Below are 19,222 nucleotides of genomic sequence, written 5' to 3'. Positions count from 1 at the left end.
AGAGACAGAGAGAGAGGGAGAGAGAGAGAGGGAGAGAGAGAGAGAGAGAGAGAGAGAGAGAGAGAGAAAGAGCGAGCAATGTGCATGGGGGAGGAGCAGAGAGAGAGGGATAGAGAATCCCAAGCAGATTTCGTGCTGTCGGCATAGAGCCCAACGAGGGTTCAATCCCAAGAACTGTGAGATCAGGACATGAGCTAAAATCAAGAGTCAGAAGCTCAACTGACTGAGCCACCCAGGTGCCCCTAAGAGTCTATTCTCTTCTGATCTAAAATATTATCTTTCAGTTAAAAATATCTCCTCTACCGGGGCACCTGGGTGGCTCAGTTGGTTAAGTGTCCAACTTTTGGTTTCAGCTCAGGTCATGATCTTACAGTTTGTGGGACTGAGCCCTGTGTCAGGCTCTGCACTGACAGCATGGAGCCTGCTTAGGATTCTCTCTCTCCCTCTCTCTCTGCCCCTCACTCTCTCTCTCAAAAATAAATAAACATTGGGGTGCCTGGGTGGCTCAGTCGGTTAAGCATCCGACTTCAGCCAGGTCACGATCTCGCGGTCCATGAGTTCGAGCCCCGCGTCGGGCTCTGGGCTGATGGCTCAGAGCCTGGAGCCTGTTTCCGATTCTGTGTCTCCCTCTCTCTGCCCCTCCCCCGTTCATGCTCTGTCTCTCTCTGTCTCAAAAATAAATAAACGTTAAAAAAAATTAAAAAATAAATAAACAAATAAATAAACATTAAAAATCTCCTTTACCTCTTTTCTACTACCCCTCCCAAAATAGAAGCTCCAGATTTAGTGGAAAGGTTAGATGCCCTCAAGCAGGGTAGAGAATGGCTCCAGACGTTGCCACATCAAAATGGGACAACCACTCCAGAGTGAAATCTACAGAACAAATTCACCAAATAGAAAGCCAGCTATAGTGCTAAGATCCTAAAGGATCCAGAAGTTCCTATGTGCCCTGTGGGAAGATGCAGAATGTTGCTGATTAGTGACTTTGCCAAGGGATTGCTACAGGAGAGGCAGAGCAAAAAATGTAATTGAGAACCTCTGGGCAGGTGGCCCCAAGGAGTGACACAGAAGTCTCAACCAGATCCCTGAAGGTCAGAAGCCTCAGCAAAAGCTGAAGAAAGGTCTACTCACAAGGAAGTTGGCCATACTCCCCACCAGTAATCCCCAGGCTGAGAGAGCAGACCATGAATTTCACCAGGAGTACAGCTCAACAGCAGAGGCCGCTGAAGAGCCAGTGCAAGGCCTTCCCCTTCCCCATCACCAAACAGCAGTTTTCCGGTCCAATACACCCAGGCCCTATCTTGGGGGAGAAGAGGGGTAAGAAAATCAGAGACTGGGCATTTACCCAAAAGGGACAGTTTTAAAGAAAGGGGACTCTTATCGTGAAGAGAACGACATATTTCTAATTGGCAAGTATACATTTAGCTTTCTACCATTCACTGGGATGTGAGTTCCTGAAAATATTCAGGTCACTTATAGAAAATTTAAAAAACTATGAATTTTATAAAACTTGAACAGCAGCATATAAATTTCAATACCAGTCCATTTTTCAAATTTATTAACATAATTGAAAAATACTCTTATAATTTCTTTCATTTTTTTCTACAGCTATTGTTTTTACTGTTTCATTGGAATTTTGTGTATTTACATTCTCTTTTTAATATTTTACTTTTGTTTAAAGCTTATTTATTTTGAGAGAGACAGTGAGAGAGAGAGAGAACAAGCAGGGGAAAGGTGGAGGGTGGAGGGGAACAGAGGATTGAAAGCATGCTCTGTGCTGACAACAGAGAGCCCGATATGGGGCTGGAACTCACAAACTGCAAGATCATGACCTGAGCTGAAGTCTAACGCTTAACCAACTGAGCCACCCAAGCATCCCTCCTTTTTTCTCTTTTATTAAGTAGACTCCATACCCAACCTGGGGCTTGAACTCATGATTCTGAGATCAAGAGTCACATGCTCTACTGACTGAGCCAGCCAGGTGCCCTATATTTACATTCCACCCTCTCTTGATAAGTTCACCTTAGTGGGTTTACTATTTAATAAGGTTTGTTTTCAAGGAAATAGATCTTAGATCATATATTTATTCTATTTTTTTCTAATGCATTAATACTCCTATGTTTATTCCATTTTCCTTAGTCTTTTTAAATCTGAGTTTGATATTTATAATTGTTCTTGTTTGATAATGAACTTTTTTAATGTTTATTTATTTTGAGAGACAGAGAGAGAGGGAGAGAACCCAAGCAGGCTCCACACTGTCAGTGCAGACCCCAACTCAGGGCTTGATCCCACAAACCAGAGATCATGATCTGAGCTGAAATCAAGAGTCGGACACTTAACCAACTGAGCCACCCAGCACCCTGATAATGAAAATACTTAAAAGAATGCATTTTCTTCTGAGTCCAATTTTTTCTTTTTTCTTAAGATTTTATTTTTAAGTAATCTCAACACCCAATATGGGGCTCGAATTCACACCCACGAGATCAAAAGTCAGACAGATGCTCCACCAACTAAGCCTACCAGGCATCCCTTCTGAATCCAACTTTTTAACATGAAGGGTATGAAGAAAGATTTATTTCATTCCCAATGGGTGAATCTTATTTGCACTCATGCTTATAAATAACAATATCAGAAATCTTTCAAATCATAATCAGTGAACACGGTTTATATTATATTTTGGATTTAGTCAGGTTTCTTTGTGATCTAATCTATGGACAAACTCTATAAGTATTTTATAAGTGAGAAGCAAGTGTATTACCTGTTTGCTAGATATAGATGGAGACGAAGAAAAGCATATCAATTAATCTTATTAGTCCAACTTTTATTTCTCTACATTTTCACATATTTTTTTGTCTACTTTATCATTCAAGTATTATAAGAGGTTAGATGAGGTTTTCCACTACTATTATTATATTTTTCATATATTTTCTTTATACTCCTGAAAAGAACCTTTTGGTTCATATATTCTGGTTATATCTTACTTGGGTTACACCCTTTATGAACATGAGTGATATTCCTCTCTAAATTCAACTTTTTCTGGGGGTGGCTGGCTGGTTCAGTCAGTAGAGCATGTGACTTGGGGTTGTAAGTTCAAACCCCACATTGGGCATAGAGCCTACTTAAAATAAGTAAAATAAAAACAAAATATAATCTTTCTTTAATGTTTATTTATTTATCTTGAGGGAGAGAAAGCACAAGCCAGGGAGGGGCAGAGAGAAAATCCCAAGCAGGCCCCACACTGTCAGCATGGGGCCTGACATGGGCTCAACCCCACAAACCATGAGATCATGACTTGCCTAAGCCAAAATCAAGAGTCAGATGCTTAACTGATTTAGCCACCCAGGTGCCCCAAAAATCTTTTCATAAACAAATAAATGCAACTTTTTCTGTCATTGTAAGGTTTTTATTGCATTTTTTGCACACTGTTTTTTGCATTTCTTTGCATGCTTTTTTTTTTAAGTAAGCTCTAGGCCCAACGCAGGGTTTGAACTCACAACCCCAAAATCAAGACCTGCATGCTCTACCATCTGAGCCACCCAGGTGCCCCTGCATACTCATTTTTAATTTGAGTCACTTTTCTAAATTATGTCTTCCATAGACAATATATGTGTGTGCTTGTATCTTTTTACTTGATCTGAGCATCTCTTTTCCTTTATTAGAAAATTTTACCCCTTTTAAGTTGTACAGGTTTGCATGGGTGAATAGAGAGAGTAGCTTCTACTTTTTTTTTTTTTAAGTTTTTGTTGTTGTTAAGTTTTATTTAAGTAATCTCTACATCCAACATGGGGCTCGAACTCATGACCCCGAGATCAAGAGTCACCCGCTCTTCCAACTGCGCCAGCCAGGCACTCCAAGTAGGTCCTAATTCTGTATTATTTCATAACTTTGTTTTTCATGCTTAATATTGTCTCTGATTTCTAACTTTTATTATGCAGTTTCTATTTACTTTGTTTGCTCCCTCTCCTATCCTCTGCCAAAGAAATTTGGAAGTCATAATCTGTTTTTTGTTTTCCTTTTTTTTTTTTTTAAACCAATGATAACCTTTAAGATTTTTAAATAAATCCTTAGACCTTTATGTTTTTCAGTCAGTTAACTTCAGAATTAAACCGTATAGATTTGACACTTGTCAATTTTGGGTCATGTCCTACAATTTTTATATCATTCTATTATTGCCAAATTATTATTATTGGCAATACATCACAGAACTCCTGTTCCAATGATACTAACAACAACAGCAGTCTGTTTCGTGCTTAAAAAAAAAAAGAAAGAAAAAAAAAGTTTCTGACTTACAGGACTTAATGTTGACAACTCACTATTTATACTACATCTTCTACAGTTATGCATGATTTCTTGTTTTATTTTTTGATTAGCTGGATTACAAATTCTTTTTTTTTTTTAATATATGAAATTTATTGTCAAATTGGTTTCCATACAACACCCAGTGCTCATCCCAAAAGGTGCCCTCCTCAATACCCATCACTCACCCTCCCCTCCCTCCCACCCCCCATCAACCCTCAGTTTGTTCTCAGTTTTTAACAGTCTCTTATGCTTTGGCTCTCTCCCACTCTAACCTCTTTTTTTTTTCCTTCCCCTCCCCCATGGGTTTCTGTTAAGTTTCTCAGGATCCACATAAGAGTGAAACCATATGGTATCTGTCTTTCTCTGTATGGCTTATTTCACTTAGCATCACACTCTCCAGTTCCATCCACGTTGCTACAAAAGGCCATATTTCATTCTTTCTCATTGCCACATAATACTCCATTGTGTATATAAACCACAGTTTCTTTATCCATTCATCAGTTGATGGACATTTAGGCTCTTTCCATAATTTGGCTATTGTTGAGAGTGCTGCTATAAACATTGGGGTACAAGTGCCCCTATGCATCAGTACTCCTGTATCCCTTGGATAAATTCCTAACAGTGCTATTGCTGGGTCACAGGGTAGGTCTATTTTTAATTTTCTGAGGAACCTCCACAATGCTTTCCAGAGCGGCTGCACCAATTTGCATTCCCGCCAACAGTGCAAGAGGGTTCCCGTTTCTCCACCTCCTCGCCAGCATCTATAGTCTCCTGATTTGTTCATTTTGGCCACTCTGACTGGCGTGAGGTGATATCTGAATGTGGTTTTGATTTGTATTTCCCTGATAAGGAGCGACGTTGAACATCTTTTCATGTGCCTGTTGGCCATCCGGATGTCTTCTTTAGAGAAGTGTCTATTCATGTTTTCTGCCCATTTCTTCACTGGGTTATTTGTTTTTCGGGTGTGGAGTTTGGTGAGCTCTTTATAGATTTTGGATACTAGCCCTTTGTCCGATATGTCATTTGCAAACATCTTTTCCCATTCCGTTGGTTGCCTTTTAGTTTTGTTGGTTGTTTCCTTTGCTGTGCAGAAGCTTTTTATCTTCATAAGGTCCCAGTAATTCACTTTTGCTTTTAATTCCCTTGCCTTTGGGGATGCATCGAGTAAGAGATTGCTACCGCTGAGGTCAGAGAGGTCTTTTCCTGCTTTCTCCTCTAAGGTTTTGATGGTTTCCAGTCTCACATTCAGGTCCTTTATCCATTTTGAGTTTATTTTTGTGAATGGTGTGAGAAAGTGGTCTAGTTTCAACCTTCTGCATGTTGCTGTCCAGTTCTCCCAGCACCATTTGTTAAAGAGACTGTCTTTTTTCCATTGGATGTTCTTTCCTGCTTTGTCAGATGAGTTGGCCATACGTTTGTGGGTCTATTTCTGGGGTTTCTATCCTATTCCATCGGTCTATGTGTCTGTTTTTGTGCCAATACCATGCTGTCTTGATGATGACAGCTTTGTAGTAGAGGCTAAAGTCTGGGATTGTGATGCCTCCTGCTTTGCTCTTCTTCAAAATTACTTTGGCTATTCGGAGCCTTTTGTGGTTCCATATGAATTTTAGGATTGCTTGTTCTAGTTTCGAGAAGAATGCTGGTGCAATTTTGATTGGGATTGCATTGAATGTGTAGATAGCTTTGGGTAGTATTGACATTTTGACAATATATATTCTTCCAATCCATGAGCAGGGAATGTCTTTCCATTTCTTTAAATCTTCTTCAATTACCTTCATAAGCTTTCTATACTTTTCAGCATACAGATCTTTTACATCTTTGGTGAGATTTATTCCTAGGTATTTTATGCTTCTTGGTGCAATTGTGAACGGGATCAGTTTCTTTATTTGTCTTTCTGTTGCTTCATTGTTAGTGTATAAGAATGCAACTGATTTCTGTACATTGATTTTGTATCCTGCAACTTTGCTGAATTCATGTATCAGTTCTAGCAGACTTTTGGTGGAGTCTATCGGATTTTCCATGTATAATATCATGTCATCTGCAAAAAGCAAAAGCTTGACTTCATCTTTGTCAATTTTGATGCCTTTGATTTCCTTTTGTTGTCTGATTGCTGATGCTAGCGCTTCCAACACTATGTTAAACAACAGCGGTGAGAGTGGGCATCCCTGTCATGTTTCTGATCTCAGGGGAAAAGCTCTCAGTTTTTCCCCGTTGAGGATGATGTTAGCTGTGGGCTTTTCATAAATGGCTTTTATGATCTTTAAGTATGTTCCTTCTATCCCGACTTTCTCAAGGGTTTTTATTAAGAAAGGGTGCTGGATTTTGTCAAAGGCCTTTTCTGCATCGATTGACAGGATCATATGGTTCTTCTCTTTTTTTTTGTTAATGTGATGTATCACGTTGATTGATTTGCGAATGTTGAACCAGCCCTGCATCCCAGGAATGAATCCCACTTGATCATGGTGAATAATTCTTTTTATATGCCGTTGAATTCGATTTGCTAGTATCTTATTGAGAATTTTTGCATCCATATTCATCAGGGATATTGGCCTGTAGTTCTCTTTTTTTACTGGGTCTCTGTCTGGTTTAGGAATCAAAGTATTACTGGCTTCATAGAATAAGTCTGGAAGTTTTCCTTCCCTTTCTATTTCTTGGAATAGCTTGAGAAGGATAGGTATTATCTCTGCTTTAAACGTCTGGTAGAACTCCCCTGGGAAGCCATCTGGTCCTGGACTCTTATTTGTTGGGAGATTTTTGATAACCGATTCAATTTCTTCGCTGGTTATGGGTCTGTTCAAGCTTTCTATTTCCTCCTGATTGAGTTTTGGAAGAGTGTGGGTGTTTAGGAATTTGTCCATTTCTTCCAGGTTGTCCAATTTGTTGGCATATAATTTTTCATAGTATTCCCTGATAATTGTTTGTATCTCTGAGGGATTGGTTGTAATCATTCCATTTTCATTTATGATTTTATCTATTTGGGTCATCTCCCTTTTCTTTTTGAGAAGCCTGGCTAGAGGTTTGTCAATTTTGTTTATTTTTTCAAAAAACCAACTCTTGGTTTCATTGATCTGCTCTACCGTTTTTTTAGATTCTATATTGTTTATTTCTGCTCTGATCTTTATTATTTCTCTTCTTCTGCTGGGTTTAGGCTGCCTTTGCTGTTCTGCTTCTATTTCCTTTAGGTGTGCTGTTAGATTTTGTATTTGGGATTTTTCTTGTTTCTTGAGATAGGCCTGGATTGCAATGTATTTTCCTCTCAGGACTGCCTTCGCTGCGTCCCAAAGCGTCTGGATTGTTGTATTTTCATTTTCGTTTGTTTCCATATATTTTTTAATTTCTTCTCTAATTGCCTGGTTGACCCACTCATTCGTTAGTAGGGTGTTCTTTAACCTCCATGCTTTTGGAGGTTTTCCAGACTTTTTCCTGTGGTTGATTTCAAGCTTCATAGCATTGTGGTCTGAAAGTATGCATGGTATAATTTCAATTCTTGTAAACTTATGAAGGGCTGTTTTGTGACCCAGTATATGATCTATCTTGGAGAATGTTCCATGTGCACTCGAGAAGAAAGTATATTCTGTTGCTTTGGGATGCAGAGTTCTAAATATATCTGTCAAGTCCATCTGATCCAATGTATCATTCAGGGCCCTTGTTTCTTTATTGACCGTGTGTCTAGATGATCTATCCATTTCTGTAAGTGGGGTGTTAAAGTCCCCTGCAATGACCACATTCTTATCAATAAGGTTGCTTATGTTTATGAGTAATTGTTTTATATATTTGGGGGCTCCGGTATTCGGTGCATAGACATTTATAATTGTTAGCTCTTCCTGATGGATAGACCCTGTAATTATTATATAATGCCCTTCTTCATCTCTTCTTACAGCCTTTAATTTAAAGTCTAGTTTGTCTGATATAAGTATGGCTACTCCAGCTTTCTTTTGGCTTCCAGTAGCATGATAAATAGTTCTCCATCCCCTCACTCTCAATCTAAAGGTGTCCTCAGATCTAAAATGAGTTTCTTGTAGACAGCAAATAGATGGGTCTTGTTTTTTTTATCCATTCTGATACCCTATGTCTTTTGGTTGGCGCATTTAATCCATTTACATTCAGTGTTATTATAGAAAGATACGGGTTTAGAGGGGCGCCTGGGTGGCGCAGTCGGTTAAGCCTCCGACTTCAGCCAGGTCACGATCTCGCGGTCCGTGAGTTCGAGCCCCGCGTCAGGCTCTGGGCCGATGGCTCGGAGCCTGGAGCTTGTTTCCGATTCTGTGTCTCCCTCTCTCTCTGCCCCTCCCCCGTTCATGCTCTGTCTCTCTCTGTCCCAAAAATAAATAAAAAACGTTGAAAAAAAAAATTTTTTAAAAAAAAAAGAAAGATACGGGTTTAGAGTCATTGTGATGTCTGTATGTTTTATGCTTGTAGTGATGTCTCTGGTACTTTGTCTCACAGGATCCCCCTTAGGATCTCTTGTAGGGCTGGTTTAGTGGTGACAAATTCCTTCAGTTTTTGTTTGTTTGGGAAGACCTTTATCTCTCCTTCTATTCTAAATGACGGACTTGCTGGATAAAGGATTCTCGGCTGCATATTTTTTCTGTTTAGCACACTGAAGATATCGTGCCAAGCCTTTCTGGCCTGCCAAGTTTCAAAAGAGAGATCAGTCACGAGTCTTATAGGTCTCCCTTTATATGTGAGGGCACGTTTATCCCTTGCTGCTTTCAGAATTTTCTCTTTATCCTTGTATTTTGCCAGTTTCACTATGATATGTCGTGCAGAAGATCGATTCAAGTTACGTCTGAAGGGAGTTCTCTGTGCCTCTTGGATTTCAATGCCTTTTTCCTTCCCCAGTTCAGGGAAGTTCTCAGCTATAATTTCTTCAAGTACCCCTTCAGCACCTTTCCCTCTCTCTTCCTCCTCTGGGATACCAATTATGCGTATATTATTTCTTTTTAGTGTATCACTTAGTTCTCTAATTTTCCCCTCATACTCCTGGATTTTTTTTATCTCTCTTTCTCTCAGCTTCCTCTTTCTCCATAACTTTATCTTCTAGTTCACCTATTCTCTCCTCTGCCTCTTCAATCCGAGCTGTCGTCGTTTCCATTTTGTTTTGCATTTCGTTTAAAGCGCTTTTCAGCTCCTCGTGACTGTTCCTTAGTCCCTTGATCTCTGTAGCAAGAGATTCTCTGCTGTCCTCTATACTGTTTTCAAGCCCAGCGATTAATTTTATGACTATTATTCTAAATTCACTTTCTGTTATATTATTTAAATCCTTTTTGATCAGTTCATTAGCTGTTGTTATTTCCTGGAGATTCTTCTGAGGGGAATTCTTCCGTTTGGTCATTTTGGATAGTCCCTGGAGTGGTGAGGACCTGCAGGGCACTTCCCCTGTGCTGTGGTGTATAACTGGAGTTGGTGGGCGGGGCCACAGTCAGACCTGATGTCTGCCCCCAGCCCACCGCTGGGGCCACAGTCAGACTAGTGTGTGCCTTCTCTTCCCCTCTCCTAGGGGCGGGATTCACTGTGGGGTGGTGTGGCCCGTCTGGGCTACTTGCACACTGCCGGGCTTGTGGTGCTGGGGATCTGGCGTATTAGCTGGGGTGGGTAGGCAAGGTGCACGGGGGCAGGAGGGGCAGGCTTAGCTCGCTTCTCCTTAGGTGATCCACTTCAGGAGGGGCCCTGTGGCAGCGAGGGAGTCAGATCCGCTGTCGGAGGTTTGGCTCCGCAGGAGCACAGAGTTGGGTGTTTGCGCTGAGCGAGCAAGTTCCCTGGCAGGAACTGGTTCCCTTTGGGATTTTGGCTGGGGGATGGGCGGGGGAGATGGCGCTGGTGAGCGCCTTTGTTCCCCACCAAACTGAGCTCTGTCATCCGGGGGCTCAGCAGCTCTCCCTCCCTTTGTCCTCCAGCCTTCCCGCTTTCCGAGCAGAGCTGTTAACTTATGACCTCCCAGACGCTAAGTCGCGCTTGCTGTCAGAACACAGTCCGACCAGCCACTCTGCTTTTGCCAGCCAGACTCGGGGGCTCCGCTTGGCCGGCGAGCTGCCCCTCCGCCCCGGCTCCCTCCCGCCAGTCCGTGGAGCGCGCACCGCCTCGCCACCCTTCCTACCCTCTTCCGTGGGCCTCTCGTCTGCGCTTGGCTCCAGAGACTCCGTTCTGCTAATCCTCTGGCGGTTTTCTGGGTTCTTTAGGCAGGTGTAGGTGGAATCTAAGTGATCAGCAGGACGCGCCGTGAGCCCAGCGTCCTCCTACGCCTCCATCTTCCCTCTCCTCCCTGGATTACAAATTCAAGTAATATTTTCCAAATATATTTTTTAAAGATTTATTTAAGTAATCTCTACACCCAACGTGGGGCTGAAACTCACAACCCCAAGATCAAGAGTCACACGCTCTACTGACTGAGCCAGCCAAGGGCCCTTCAATTATGACATTTTACAGACTTTCTGTTACCACTGCACATTAAAGACAACTCAGCAAGATATACAATCCCAGGGTCACACCTTTCAGTCAATTATCAATCAAATGAAAGGTTTTTGAGTACTTACTTTGTGCCAGGTGATCCCTGCCCTTATAAGGATGACATTGAAAACATAATTTTAAGGAAGTTAAATATTACAAAAAGTGGTATACAGGAAGCTAAAGGAATATAAAGTAATTTAACCTAGTTTAGATTTAACCCGGTTTGAAGGGAGATATTCCTGAAGAAATGAGATTTGAGACCAAAAGGATAATTCAGAGTCAGCAGGTAAAGCACGAGAGGTGGTAGAAAAACCAGGGGTGGTCCTGCGTGTACAAAGGGCTTGAGGTGGAGAGAGGAATAGTCATCCCAGATGAAGCGATAAGGAGTACGTTTATCCACAGAGAACTTAAAGCAAAAAAATAAAACCTACTAAAAGTCTACTTTTTATCAGCAGCATGAGTCAGCCATTCTAAACAGTATCAGCGGTAAAACACTTCCCAGACTTCCGACTTCAGCAAGGACCTGTAAAGAGCTTCAAAGAGGTCACTCTGTACTTAAAACAAGAAAAAGTTGGGCAAACTAAAAATCAGTGATTTTTCTTGGACTCATTAGAGAACTGTGGCTGCAGGACAAATCACCACCCCAAATTCTGGAGAAACAGGCTCATTCAGGGACACAGCTGAAATCTGCTTACCTGAAGCCGAACTGCTGGAGCCATAAACTGGCAGAAACATTTCAGTGGTTATACTGACAAACGCCAGTCTGCACGGGGACCAGCATGGGAGCGAGGAAATAAATCCGGAGAGCCGCAGTCTTGGGGGGACTACCACAACCTCGCAGATTTTTACCTCCAGTAGCCCCACCAGTCTCTCATGGTGAAGATCCAAGCAAGATCCCCTTGTGGCTGTGGAAGGGTGTAGGGAGAAGGGAGAATAATCGTATAGTCCAGAGCTTTCTCCATAACACAGCAGGCCTACTCTGCAGGAGAAAAGACCATCAAACATGATAAAGGCAAGTGTGTGACTCCAGCCCCATCCAACCTTCCTATCTCTTCTAAGAGAGAGGAACAAAGCTAAGAAAAACTGGTGAAGGTCATAGCCTGCAGACACGCTAAAAGCCCACTGAAACGCTGAAGTTTAATCGTGAGATTACAGGATATTCCCCTTTCCTGCAAGTGCAAGCTCTCTCCAGTGAGGAGGTCTCAGGGAAGCCCAAACATCACAGGAAGATCAAAAACAAGATACTAGAAGAACTATGTCAGGGCTCACACTACATCCAGTTTCAGGATGCTTTTATCCTGAGAACGGGAGCTAGCCAAGACTGTCCTTTCTCACCACGCCTCTTTAACATCTGTCTTAGTCAGTTCAGGCTGCAATAACAAATTACCATAGACTGGGTGGTTTAAACAAGACACATTCATTTCTCACAGCTCTGAAGGCTGGGAAGTTGAGAACAGGGTACCGAATGCTCAGTAAGGGCCCTCTTCCTGGTTATATCCTCAAATAGCCTTTCCTTGATGCAAACAAGCAGAAAAAGAAATTTGTACCTTTTCCTCTTTTATAAGGACATTAATCCTATCATAAGGGCTCCACCCTCATAACCCAAGGTGCTTATTACTTCCCAAGACCTCACCCAAATACCATCTCATTTGGGGTTAGTGTTTCAACATATGAATTTGGGGAAAACAAAAACCCTCAGTCCACAGCAATATTATATTGCAAGTCCTGGCTACTGCAATAAAACAAGCAACAGAAATAAAATGCATGTAGATTGGAAAGGAAGAAATAAAATGGTTCTTGCTTGCAAATGACATGATTGCCTATATAGAAATTCCCAAAAACCTACCACATTTCTCGAACTATAGGCATACCTCAGAGATGCAGGTTCAGTCCCAGACCATCACAATGAAGCAAATATCACAATAAAACAAGTCAAATGATTTCCTTTGGTTTCCCAGTGCAAACGTAAAAGTTATGTTTATGCCATACTGTAGTATATAGAGTGTGCAAAAGCATTATGTCTAAAGGAACAAGTACATACCTTAATTAAAAAATACTCTATGCTTGGGGCGCCTGACTGGCTCAGGTGGTAAGCATCTGACTTTGGCTTAGGTCATGATCTCATGGTTCTTGAGTTCAAGTCCCACATCTGGGGAGCTCGAGCCCAGCTTCAGGTGACCCCTGCCCCTCTCCCTCTCTCTTTCTCTCTCTCTCTCTCTCTCTCTCTCTCTGCCCCTCACTCACTTGTGCCCTCTCTCTCTCTCTCTCTCAAAAAAAAAAAAAAAAAAAAAGCAATACTCTATGCTAAAAAACAAGCTAACCATCATCTAAGCTTTTAACAAGTCATAAACACTGATCACAGATCACCATAACAAACATAATAGTACTGGAAAAGTTGGAAATATTGTGAGAATTACCAAAATGTGACAGTCACAAAGTAAGCAAATGATGTTGGAAAATGGCACCAATAGACTTGTTTGATGCAGGGTTGCCACGATCTTCAATTTGTAAAATACATAGTATCTGTAAAGCACAGTAAAACGAAATGCAATAAAAGGAGATATTCCTGTAATAACCTATTATACCAAGGTTGCAGGATACAAGATTAATATATAAAAGTCTATTGCTTTCCTATATACCAGCAATGAACAATGAGAATTTAAAATTATTGGGGGGAAGCCTGGGTGGCTACTCTAGATTTCGGTTCAGGTCATGATCTCAGGGCTGTGAGACGGAGCCCCACATTGGGCTCCATGCTGGGTGTGGGGTCTGCTTAATTACTTTCTCTCTCCCTCTACCCCCTCTGCCCCCCCCCACCAAATAAAAGAAACAAAATAATTTTTTAAAACCTATAATAGCAACTCATCCTGCCAAATAAGTAAATAAAGAATACTTGGATGTAAACCTAACAAAATATTTGCAATATTTATAAGTGGAAACTATAAAATTCTGATAAAAAATGGAAGTTCTAAATAAACAGATGTTTCATGTTCATATATTAATAGATTCAATATTATTAAGATGTTAATTCTTCCAACATGATCTGTAGATTTGATGCAATTCAAATCACATTCTTTTCAAGCTATTTTGTAGATACTGACAAAATGATTCTAAAGTTTATATAGAAAGACAAAAGACATAGAATAGCCAACATAATACTGAAAACAAAGTTGGAAGACTCAAATTACCCGATTTCAAAGCTTACTATAAAGCTACAGTAATCAAGAGAGTACGGTATCCATAAAAAAAAAAAAATCATAGACACATAGAGCAACAGAACAGAGAGCCCAGAAATATCCCCATAAAATACTGTCAACTGATTTTGACAAAGGGGTGTCAAATAAAAAATTATTTGTCACCACTTGTTAAAGATAACAAGTAAGACATTATTAAACAGGAATTATTGCAATAGGATCTGAAGAAGGAGAGAGAGAGAGAGACGTGTCTCTCAATTCTGAATACAACAAGGACAAATGGAGATTTATAGCCAAGGAGCAGGTGGGATTCAGAGAATGGAAAATACTAAAAGGAAACATTGGAGTAAGGGGGATTCTTGCCAGACCCACCCAGCAGGGGATTCTTGCTAAAGACAGGCCATGGTGATAAGATATTGAGGATGAGAGATTAGGAATTTGATGTGATATCAAGGGTCATTACTTACTAAGAATGGGGAGTCTTCCAAACTGATTTAGAATTCTTGCTAAAACTGAACTAAGCAAGCCAAGGACAGGGCGCAAAGTTGGGGCCTAGTAGACAAGAGGGCCAAGAGGAGCCTGACCAAGGTTTGGTCAAGGAGAGTGTCAGGAGTAAAGACAATTGAATGAAAAAAAAAGGAAGTCTTTTCAACAAATGATGTGCAACAATTGGATGTCCATATGCAAGGGGGAGGGGGAGGGGGAGGAGGAGGAGGAGGAGGAGGAGGAGGAGGAGGAGGAATGAAACTAGACTTACACTTTTCACAAAAATTAATTCAAAATAGACCATAAGGGGCACCTTGGTGGCTCAATCGGTTAAGCATCCAACTTCAGCTCAGGTCATAATCTCCCGGTTTGTGAGTTTGAATCCAGCATCAGGTTCTCTGCTGTCAGCACAGAGCCTGGTTTGGATCCTCTATCCCCCTCTCTCTCTCTGCACTTCCCCAGCTCCTTCGTTCTCTCTCTCTCTCTCTCAAAAATAAACGTTGAAACAGACCATAAATCTAAACATAAAATACAAAAACAAAAAACTCCTAAAACATAAGAGAAAATCTCAGTGACCTTGGATTTGGAAATGTATTTCATTTTTATTTTTTCAAACTTCCTTGGCAATGAATTTTTAGATACAACACAAAAGCATCATGCATTTAAAAAATAAATTGGATTCTATTAAGACATTTTTTTAAGTCTCTTTAAGAACTGTAAGTTGTGTCAACCAAAATCTACACATGAACAAAGAAACTCATATGAAGGTCCTATAAAATGACCAATAAAATAATCAAACCTTTGGAAAATCTGATAATGAACACAAGAAAATAAGCATAAAATACCACAAAATAGGAAAGAAGGCCAACCTCACTTACGGCTATAAAAACAAAAATCCTAAATAAAGACAGGTAAATTTAATTTACCAATGTGTTAAAAAGATAACACTCTATGACCAAGTAAGATTTATTCCAGGAACACAAGGGTGGTTCCACATCAGGAAATCCATTAATGTGACTTACTCCAGTAAGAAAGAGTTATTTGGTTATTTTGGTTACATGGTTATTTTGATAGATGCCAAAAAGACATTTGATACAAATATAATACCCATCCTTATAGATATTAATATACATTACCATAACTTACACATGGGAGGGAAGAAACACAAAATGAGTAATATCTATAGGAATGAAATTATAAAACTTCACTGTAAAACTTCACGTTTTGATATGTTTCTATATTGTTTTATTTTTTTCCCAATGAGCTTGTATTACTTTTTGTAAAAATAATGATTAAAAAAAAATAAACCTTGCAGGAAGCACTGAATTACAAGTTACACAGAAAATAACGCAAAACTTTCTTCAGGTAGTTGTGATTTATATTCAGTACCAATAGAAATAATACAGTCCAGAGAATGAATGAAGAGAAAGAATATATAACAGAACATAGAAATAACTATTTTAAAAAATACATGAGAGGAGCACGAGGGTGGCTCAGCCAGTTAAACGTCCAACTTTGGCTCAGGTTGTTATCTCAGAGTTCCTGAGTTCCAGGCCCCGGTAGGGCTCTGTGCTGACAGTGGGGAGCCTGCTTCAGCTATGTCTCCCTCTCTCTCTGCCCCTCCCCCGCCAAAACAAATTAACATTTAAAAAAACCTATGAGACCTTGTTTGACTTTAAAATACTACAAAAACAGGGGAGCCTGAGTGGCTCAGTCAATTGAGCATCTGGCTGCAATTCAGGTCATGATCTCACGGTTCTTGGGTTCAAGCCCTGCGGCGGGCTCTGTCCTGACAGCTCAGAGCCTGGAGCCTGCCTTGGAGTCTGTGTCTCCCTCTCTCTCTCTGCTCCTCTCCTGCTCACACTATGTCTCTCTCTCAAAAATAAATAAAGATTAAAAAAATATTTAAAAAAAAAATAAATAAAATACTACAAACACAAATCAAAAGATAAGCCTCAGACTGAGAAAAAAATATTTACAAAACACATATCTAAGGGCTTATATCCAAAATATACAACTCTTAAAATTCAACAAGTAAAAAAAAAAAAAAAATTCAATTTTTTTGTTTTAACATTTATTTTTGAGAGAGAAAGTGTGAAAGGGGAAGGGGGGGGCGGGGAGGGGGGGGACAGAGGATCTAAAGCGGGCTCTGCACTGCTAGCAGCGAGCCCGACGCAGGGCTCGAACTCACAAACTATGAGAGATCATGATCTGAGTCAAAGTCTGACACTCAACCAACTGAGCCACCCAGGGGCCCCAAAAACTCAATTTTTTTTTTAACGTTTATTTATTTTTGAGACAGAGAGAGACAGAGCATGAATGGGGGAGGGGCAGAGAGAGAGGGAGACACAGAATCGGAAGCAGGCTCCAGGCTCTGAGCCATCAGCCCAGAGCCCGATGCGGGGCTCGAACTCACTGACCGCGAGATCGTGACCTGAGCCGAAGTCGGACGCTTAACCGACTGAGCCACCCAGGCGCCCCCAAAAACTCAATTTTTAAAACAGGCAAGAGATCTGGACATCACACCAAAGAAAATAAACAGACGGCAAATGAGGGCAAGAAAAGATGCACAACGTGATTTGCCACTGGGGAAATACAAATTAAAACAACGACCTTCCACTACACCCCTTTTAGAATGGCTCAAATCCAGGGGCTTAGTCGGTTAAGTGATCGACTTCCGCTCAGGTCATGATCTCACGGTTGGTGAGTTCTAGCCCCGCGTTGGGCTCTGTGCTGACAGCTGGGAGCCTGGAGCCTGCTTCAGATTCTGTGCCTCTCTCTCTCTCTGCCCCTCCCCCACTTGCAGTCTGCCTCTCTTTCTCTCAAAAATAACTAAACATTAAAAAAATTTTTTTTTTTTTAAAGAATGGCTAAAATGCAGAGCACTGACATCAAATGCTGTGAAGAATGTGGAGCAGCACGAACACTCACTCTTTGCTGGTGGGAACGCAAATGGTGGGAACACAAATGATGGGAACGCAAATGGTAGGAATGCAAATGGTGGGAATGCAAAATGGTGAAACCAGTTTGGAAGACAATTTGGCAATTTCTTACAAAGCTAAACACACTTTTCTTATATGGTCCAACAATTGTGCTCATAGGTATTTCCTTAACTGATTTCAAAACTTGTGTCAATACTGGGCACCTGGGTGGCTCAGTCGGTTGAGTATCCGACTTTGGCTCAGGTCATGATCTCGTGGTCTGTGAGTTTGAGCCCCATGTCGGGCTCTGTGCTGACAGCTCAGAGCCTGGAGCCTGCTTCGGATTCTATGTCTCCCTCTCTCTCTGCTCCTCCTCCACTCATGCTCTGTCTCTCTCTCTCTCAAAAATAAAAAATAGACATTGAAAAAAATTAATAAAAAAAAACTTGTGTCAACATTAAACTCTATACGATAATACATAATACAATATACATAACTGTCAAAACTGGAAGCAGACAAGATCTCCTTCAATGGGTAAATAATTTGTGTTATATCCATATAATGGAATATTATTTAAAGATAAAAACAAATGAGGCATCAAACCATGAAAAGACAGGGAGGAACCTTAAGTGTATACTGCTAAGTGAAAGAAGCCAATCTGAAAAGGCTGTTGATTCCAAATATATGACATTCTGGAATAAACTATGGAGACTAAAAAGATCAGTAGTTGCCAGACATGAGGAGATGAGGAGAAGGGATAAGGTGAAGTACAAGGGATTATTTTCATGGCAACGAAGCTACTCTCTATGATACTATAACTGTGGATATATAATACTATGCATTTGACAAAACTCCTAGAACATCACAGCATAAACAGTGAATCTTAGTATATGAAAATTTAAAGGAAAATCATTTATGTTTTTTAATGTTTATTTATTTTTGAGAGAGAGAGAGAGACAGAGTGTGAGTGGAGAAGGGCCAGAAAGAGAGCAGAAGACACAGAATCTGAAGCAGGCTCCAGGCTCCCAGCTGTCAGCACAGAGCCTGATGCGGGACTCAAACTCACAGACCATGAGATCATGGCCTAAGCTGAAGTCAGATGCTTAACTGACTGAACCACCCAGGCGCCCCTAAAGGAAAATCATTTAGAAGTGGCAGAGATCCTAGAAAAAAATGCAGATTGTGACAAAATAATCTAATTGCATTACAAATCAACAAAACAACTTCACTAATGGGGAAGATGGTGCTGATCCAAGTAACTCTGGAAATAAGTGGAGGCTGTAAGATTAAAGTCAAAAGATGCGGTGCCTGGGTGGCTCAGTCGGTTGGGCGTCCGACTTGGGTTCAGGTCATGATCTCACACTCCGTGAGTTCGAGCCCAGCATCAGGCTCTGTGCTGACAGCTCAGAGCCTGGAGCCTGCTTCAGATTCTGTGTCTCCCTCTCTCTCTGCCCCTCCTCCATTCATGCTCTGTCTCTCTCTGTCTCAAAAATAAATAAAAACATTAAAAATAAATAAAGTGGGGCGCCTGGGTGGCCCAATCAGTTGAGCGTCCGACTTCAGCTCAGGTCACAATCTCACCATTCGTGAGTTCGAGCCCCGCGTCAGGCTCTGGGCTGATGGCTCAGAGCCTGGAGCCTGCTTCTGATTCTGTGTCTCCCTCTCTCTCTGCCCCTCCCCCATTCATGCTCTGTCTCTCTCTGTCTCAAAAATAAATAAACATTTTAAAAAAATTTTTTTAAATAAATAAATAAATAAATAAATAAATAAAGTAAAAAAAAAAAACCGTCCATAGAACCGTAGTCTCATTCCCATTGGGGCTTAATTTTCGATACTGCTATTCTTGTATACTACAATCAATGCACTGGAATTGAA

This window comes from Panthera tigris, chromosome F3 (assembly GCF_018350195.1).
Source record: "Panthera tigris isolate Pti1 chromosome F3, P.tigris_Pti1_mat1.1, whole genome shotgun sequence".
Lineage (NCBI taxonomy): Eukaryota > Metazoa > Chordata > Mammalia > Carnivora > Felidae > Panthera > Panthera tigris.
Note: the sequence above shows the minus strand (reverse complement) of the source record.